The sequence below is a fragment of the Muntiacus reevesi genome, chromosome 11, assembly GCF_963930625.1.
Source record: "Muntiacus reevesi chromosome 11, mMunRee1.1, whole genome shotgun sequence".
In the NCBI taxonomy this organism is placed as follows: domain Eukaryota; kingdom Metazoa; phylum Chordata; class Mammalia; order Artiodactyla; family Cervidae; genus Muntiacus; species Muntiacus reevesi.
This window is the reverse complement of record NC_089259.1, coordinates 88,116-96,020: the sequence shown is the minus strand read 5'-3', so window position 1 is coordinate 96,020 and position 7,905 is coordinate 88,116. Positions and strand designations below refer to the sequence as shown.

General features: G+C 38.1%; 1 pseudogene; it reads right to left on the bottom strand.

Annotated features, from left to right (window-relative positions):
- Positions 1 to 307: 307 nt before the first annotated feature.
- On the bottom strand, positions 308 to 7,031 carry LOC136144491 (olfactory receptor 10C1-like; annotated as a pseudogene).
- Positions 7,032 to 7,905: the final 874 nt, after the last annotated feature.

Below are 7,905 nucleotides of genomic sequence, written 5' to 3'. Positions count from 1 at the left end.
ACATTACACAAAAGGCATTTTTTATGTTTCCATTTTGGAGTCTCTCCTCATTCTGCTAAACCAAGAGTCAGTACTGATATTTCTCTCATGATATATGAAGAAAAGACTTTTTAAACTTTTACATGCGGAGGAGATGCTGTGGAGCTCCAGAATAAAATGTCACACAAGTTTAGTAAAGAGATTTCCTTCATCTCTCTTCCAGGATATTACCCTTATTCTGGAATCCAGGAAAATTGGAGGAGGAAAATATCCAGAAAATACTTCTGGCAGATACATGGGTCTCTAAATAGTTTGGTAATAAACAGGTTTAGGTCATTTGTCTGTGAGTGTTCTTTAGTGTTATTCTTTGAAAGGCTTCCTTCACGTCTTGTTCCTCAAGGTGTAGATAACTGGATTCAGGGCAGGTGTGACCACTGTGTACATGAATGTGGTTGTCTTGTCTGTCTCTGGGGAGTGTGCAGCCTTCGGTTGGAGGTAAGTGAACAAGGCAGTGCCGTGAAGAGAGAAACAGCCAGAATATGAGAAGAGCAAGTGGAGAAAGCTTTGCTTCTGCCAGTGGCTGAAGGGATTCTCAGGATGGTCACCAGAATGTGCACATAGGAGCACAGAATGAGGAGACAGGGGGTCACGATAAAGAGCACGGAGATAGCAAACATCACAGTCTCATTGTGGGAAGTATAAACAAAAGCTAGTTTCACCACAGGCATGATGTCGCAAAAAAAAGTGCTGGATCCTTTCTGTTCCATAGAAGGGCAGAGTGAAGATCCGTGTGGTCTGGGCTGATTCCACCACCCCCCTAGTGGTTCAAGATGCTGCAGCCAATTTCAAACACACATGAGGGTCCATTAGGAAAGAGTAATGCAGAGGATGGCAAATAGCTACAAAGTGCATAAGCCATGGCTTCTAGCAGGCAGCGTTCTGTCAGTCCCAAGATGCTGAATACATACGTCTGAGCTGCACAGCGCCCCACGCTTACAATCTTGGTCTCCACAAGCAAATGCACCAGCATCTGAGGCACCACACTAGTGATATAGCACATCTCCATAAAGGAGAGGTTAACCATGAAGAAATACACGGGAATGTGCAAGGAAGGGGTGCCCCAGATCAAGCCAATGATGAGATGGTTTCCTCCCACAGTAAACACGTAAATGGTTAATAATACAATAAACAGCGCAGGTTGCAACACTGCTAGAGAGGAAAATCCCACAACTGTGAAGTGGGTGCAGAGGACTGGTTTCCATTCATTATAAGCTCAGAGCTAGACATCTGTGGAGAGAGCAGGGAGGGTAGAAGTGACACCTAAAGGAATCCGGTTACCTAGCATAGGTCTCTGTGGAACTTTCTAGAGTCAGTGGTCTGACATGAGAACCTACACACTTGTATTCCTTCTGCTAAAAGATTTGAAATGATTACCCAGTAAAATGAATGCAGCATTTCTTCCTGACTTTGAGTCCTGGATTTTCACAGAATTTGAGAGAAAACATGGCCTTAAATTATATCATCTGACGTTTCGTTTTTATCTTATTGTTATTCTACTCATATACACAGGCTGTTAGATGAATAATATCCATGAGAGCTTTCTAAATTAAAGGAGTCATATAAAAGCTAAGTGTAGGGAGGAGTACAATGTAAGGTGCTATGTTCTGTTCTTCTGAATTCCACATTTTGCCTTAAATCCACAAGTAAGCATTTCAAAGGAAGTAAATTTACAGCCACCTATCTGTACTCTTATTAATACATAATTTTATTCATTTTGATTTGAATATAATAGGACCATAATTGGACAGCTAAAACCCATGGAAACCAAAACTAACAGAATGTTCTTTCTGTAATCAATGTAATTTTATAGGAAATTTGAATGAGAGAATGTACCAAGAATCACAAGGCAAATTTTCTCTTCCTTGTTGTCCTTCTAGGCTTCTGACAATTCCACATTATAACATGGTGATAGACTAGGCAGTATTTCTACTCTAACTAGAGATTGTAGCAATTACATCCACTGCACAGTTTAATTATATTTGTCTCAAGAGAACTTTATTCAAAAGAACAATGATGAACATTTAATGTTAATTTGGTTTTCATTATTTAAATATATTTCCCAGAGCTAATCTATTGCTGTTAGTTACATCATTTAAAGTTCAGTGAGTGAAACCAAATGTTTCTAGTGGATTTGCAGCTTGCCCTTTAAACACTTATTGAATTGTATGGGTTTTTCCATATTACTTTTCTTTAGGCTTTTTAGATGTGCAGATGCTCAAATCTTCATGATGTCAAACGAACAAATTCAGGACACAAAGTAGGCTCAATAAACCCACAGATAGCATTTTGTTTATTCATTGTGCATGATTAAATTTGTATTACAGCAAATACATGGTCTTGGTGGGGGAGGCTAAAATTTGATAATTACATGTAAGTGAAATCGTATCTTTATTTTTCTGGGTCTGAGTTAATTTTCCTAGCAAAATATCCCCCAAGTAAATCCATATTGTCCCAGGATTCTCTTCATTTTTTTGTGCCTGAATAATATTCCTCTTGGCAATAATTTTTGAAATAAGATAAAGCAACCATAGATTGAGAGAAAATACTTGCAAACTAAATATTCAGTAAAGGTCCAGATCTAAAATACATAAAACACATGCAATTCAAAAAATAAAAAAACAAATAACACAATTAAAAAGTTTGCATAGAACCTGAAAATACATTTCTCCAGAAAAGACATAAAATACCAGCATTTATATTAAAAGGTGCTCAACATCCCTAATCATAAGGGAAATACAGGTCAGAATGACTTTGAGATATCATTTCACATCTGCTAGGACTGTGATTATTAAGAAGACAAAAGATAATAAGTGCTGGCAGGAAAAGGGAATCCTTGTGTGCTGTTAAAAGAAAAGTAACCTAACATAGTCATTATGGAAAATAATATATATAGGGTCCTTAAAATATTAAAAATAGAGCTACCAGATGATCCAGCAATCTCACTAATGGGTATATACCCAAAGGAAAAAAGTGACTATTTCAGAGAAATATCTGCACTCCCAAGTTCATTGCAACATTATTCAACAGTAGTCAAGGTATGAAAACAACCTCTTTCATGTGTCTTTATAGTGAAATATTAATAAAACAAAACAAAGTAAAAAGTTAATGCTACATTTAAAAAATTTAATCTCCATCTGTTCTCTGTGTTGACTATTTCTCAGTCTAGCTCTGAAGCCAGGGAATAGTATTAAAATGGAAGAGGAGTACAGTTGACTGTTGAACAACATAGATTTAACTGAAAGGAAATATAACACAGATTCTTATTGCATGAAAGCTTTTTCAATAAATAGTTACTGCATGATCATTGATTGGTTGAATCCATGGATGCAAATGCTTCAGCAGACACAGAGGGAAGACTGTAAGGTATACAAGGATTTTTGACTGCTGGCAAAGAGGAGGCAATGCTCATTTTCTCCCATATTATTTGAGAGTCAATTGTATATGGTTGGATGTAGGATATTTGAAAGTCAAAAGTCCTTTTTTTTTTTTTTTAATTAAACTTTTTGTTTTGTATTGTAGTATAACCAGTTAGCAATGTTGTGACAGTTTCAGGTAGAAAGCAAAGGGACTCAAATCATACATATACATGTATCCATTCTCCTTCTATATCCCCTTCCCATCCAGGCTGCCACATAACATTGAGCGCAATTTGCTGTGCTATAGAGTAGGTTCTTATTGGTTATCCATCAAATATAGCAGTGTGTACCTGTCCATCCCCAACTCCCTAACTATCCCTTCACCTGTCCTTCTCATCGACAACTGTGAGTTCATTCTCTAAGTCTGAGCCTGTTTCTGCTTTATAAATAAGTTTGTTTGTAGCACATCTTCTTAGGTTCTCCTTACAAGGGATGTCATATAACGTTTCTGCTTCTTGGTCTGACTTACTTCACTCAGTATGACAATCCTCTAGGTCCATTCAAAATTCTTTCTTAATGCTGCTTCACATCTGATTTTGACCTGAATAATTTTGTAAAAGGTCCCATTTGGTGATACAGTGACCATATGAGAATGAGCCCTACCAGCAATACAAACAAAATATGGACTTTAACTCTCACAATGATTTCTTGTATCCTTCTTTAACCCCTTAGAAAATGAGTTTGTGAGTGGTCTTGAAAACAAAAGATTTGGGATGAAAGAGTAGATCATGGGAAACAGTATTTCCTAAGGTGAAAAAAGACTATTTAAGGAAGAAGTGACTAAGTGTGCCAAATATTTATGAGAAGTTGAGAAAAAAAATATCTTTGAGTTATCTATTAATTTTAAGCTACACATTGGCCATTGGAAACTTCAGAAAAAATTTTTTGAGAGAGAGATCAGAGGGCAAACCAGATTCAAGTTATGTATGGATAGATAGAAGTTGAGAAATTAAAAAAAAAAATAGAAACAACATGTTGGAAACATTTGGCCATGAAAGGGAGGAGAAAGACAGGTGACTTATATCTAGAGAAAATCAAAGATAAGATGAGATTATTTACGATTGTTATTTGATATGTCTTCAAGATGGAGAATTAGAAGTCTACTTAATGGCTGTTGTGAAGGAGTTTTACTAAATAGTGTAGCTCCCCATCTCCCCTGCACATACATTTTGAAAATAGAATAATATAACCTTAATTTTAGGGTTATTAATTTACCTAGTTTCAATATTGTTGTTCTTAGAGAACAGGGAGGCCTGTGGAGAGGAGGCAAGGAACAGTTGACCTGTGTAACTGGCACATTTTTTAAGCTTGCCATCTTATACAGTTGTGGTTGTGGCATCCCCAAACAATCACAATAGTAACTTCAGAGATCACCAAAGAGGTCACCATTAGAAGCTTAATAACAATGAGAAAAATCTGAGATATTGTGAAAATAGCCAAAACACGACAGAAACACAACTTGAGCAAATGCTGTTGGGAAAAAATGGTGCTGATAGACGTGCAAAGCACAATTGCCCCAAATGTTTAATTTCTAAAAAATCCAGTATCTGCACAGTAAAATTAGGTGTGCTTGTATAGCCACTGGATCTGGTATATGGTATACTAGGTCCTCAGATTTTGCTCATCTTTTAACTGAAAGTTTGTATCTTTTGACAAGCATCTCTCCATTCCTCCCACCCACATCCTGCCTCTGGAAATTATTTCTGTTTCTATAAATTTGACATTTTTTAGATTCTACATAAAAGTGATATCATATCTTGATTGCACCTTGTTAAAATCTCTGAGCCAAACTCTGCAGATAAACTTCCTGAATTCCAGAACCAACCACAGAAATTGTAAGATAATGAATATTTATTACTGCTTTAAGTATTGAGGTATGTGGTTACATGTCGTTGTTCAGTTGCTCGCTCGTGTTCAACTCTTTGCAACCCTATGAACTACAGCATGCCAGGCTTCCCTCTCCTTCACCATTTCCTGGAGATTGCTCAAACTCATGTCCATTGAGTCGGTGATGCCATCTAACCATTTCATCCTCTGTCATCCCCTTTTCCTCCTGCCTTCAATCTTTCCCAGCATCAGGGCCTTTTCTAATGAGTCTGCTCTTTCCTTCAGCTGGCCAAAGTTTTGGAGCTTCAGCATCAGTCCTTCCAATGAACAAATATTTAGGACTGATTTCCTTTAGGATTGAGTAGTTTGATCTCCTTGCAGTCCAAGGGACTCTCAAGAGTCTTCTCCAACACACAGTTCAAAAGAATCAATTCTTTGGCACTCAGCCTTCTTTATGGTCCAACTCTCACATCCATATATGATTACTGGAAAAACCATAGCTATGACTATACAGACTTTTTTGTCAAAGTAATGTCTCTACTTTTTAATATGCTGTCTAGGTTGGTCATAGCTTTTCTTCTAAGGAGCAAGCCTCTGAATTTCATATCTGCAGTCTCCATCTGCAGTGATTTTTGGATCCCAAGAAAATAAAGTCTGTCACTATTTCCACTGTTCCCCCGTTTCTTTGCCATGGACTGGATGCCATGATCTTAGGTTTTTGAATGTTGAGTTTTAAGCCCTATTTTCCACTTTCCTCATTCACCTTCATCAAGAGACTCTTTAGTTCCTCTTTACTTTCTGCCATAAGGGTGGTGTCATCTGTATATCTGAGGTTATTGATATTTCTCCCTGCAATCTTGATTCCAGCTTGTGCTTCATCTAGCCTGGCATGATGTACTCATGATGTACTCTGCATATAAGTTAAATAGACAGGGTGACATGACACTATACACACTTGAGGTACTCCTTTCCCCATTTGGAACCAACCCATTCCATGTCTGATTCTAACTGTTGCTTCTTGACCTGCATACAAATTTCTCAGGGGGCAGGTCAGGTGGTCTGGTATTCCCATCTTTTTAAGAATTTTCCACAGTTTGTTGTGATCCATACAGTCAAAGGCTTTAGTGTAGTCAAAGCAGAAGTAGATGTTTTTCTGGAATTATCAAGCTTTTTCTATGATTCAGTGGATGTTGGCAATTTGATCTCTGGGTCCTCTTCCATTTCCAAATCCAGCTTTAACATCTGGAATTTCTTGGTTCACATACTGTTGAAGCCTAGCTTGGAGAATTTTGAGCATTGCTTTGCTAGCAAATGAGTGCAATTGTGTGGTAGCTGAACATTGTTTGGTGTTGCCTTTCTTTGGGTTTGGAATGAAAACTGTCCTTTCCAGTCCTGTGGCTACTGCTGAGTTTTCCAGATATTGAATGCAGCCCTTTAACAGCAACATCTTTTAGGATTTGAAATAGCTTGGCTGAAATTCCATCACCTTCACTAGCTTTGTTCATAGTGGTGCTTCCTAAGGCCCACTTGATTTCACGCTCCTGAAGGTTTGGCGCTAGGTGATTGATCACATCATCGTAGTTTATGAGTCATTAAGATCTTTTTTGGATAGGTCTTCTGGAGAAAGGAATGACAAACCACTTGAGCTTTCTTGCCTTGAGAACCCCGTGAACAGTATGAAAAGTGGTTACCTGAATGCCGGGGTCCAGCCTCAGCAGGATCCAGGGGTACCCTCAGGATGAACGGCATCGGCGAGAGAGAGAGAGAGAGAGAGAGAGAGAGAGAGCGAGAGAGAGAGAGAGAGACCAGACTGGGGGTGTGCAGCAGAGTTTGGCAAATCTTTATTTTTTACTGTATATTTTAAGTTAGTACATTTTTTAAGGGGAAGCTAGTTTAATATTACATCAGCTTGTCCTTCAGGAAATCAGGGTGTTTTCTGCATACTTCTTTGTGAGGGTCTTGTACATTATCTTCTGTCCTTGGGGCCTATTGACATTCTTTGACCTAGGTGAATGCAAAGCTGTTTTCCATAATCTATTCTTTGTTGTTGAACATAAAGGTCAGTCCTTTTGCAGAAGTTATCAGTTAAATTTATCTAAAAGTTTTACCACACAAAGACTCTGCAGCTCCGCCGAGGCAGCGCCTGTTTAGCATTCTTGGTTAAAATTAACAATTCTAAACTCTTATTTTCTCTAAATATTTAGCTATAACCACTTTTAGAATAATATTGTTTGTTCTCAAATAGGGCTTCCTCACCCCCTGAAGGGCTCTGTGCCTATTAGGGCCTTTTGTGTGATCAGGTTCTTTATGCTGTTTATGATTAAGGTGTTGTGAGCGGTCATGTGCATTAGTATGCTTTTGCCAAGCAGGCTAGAATGCCAGCAAAGGGGTCTAAATTGAAACACTCCTTTCATCCTGGATAATCTTATAGGATCCCACCATCCGGAGGACATATTAATTAAAGTTCTAAGTTGATTCTGTTTGGAAAGAGATCAAGGAAGGCCTTCTACCTGTGTCACAGAAATTAGGGAGTAGTCTAATATAGCAAGCATCAGAAAGACAGAGATCATCTTTAAGGTGAGCCCTGGGGCAGCTTTTTGAAAGCTTTTGAAGGCTCTGCCTT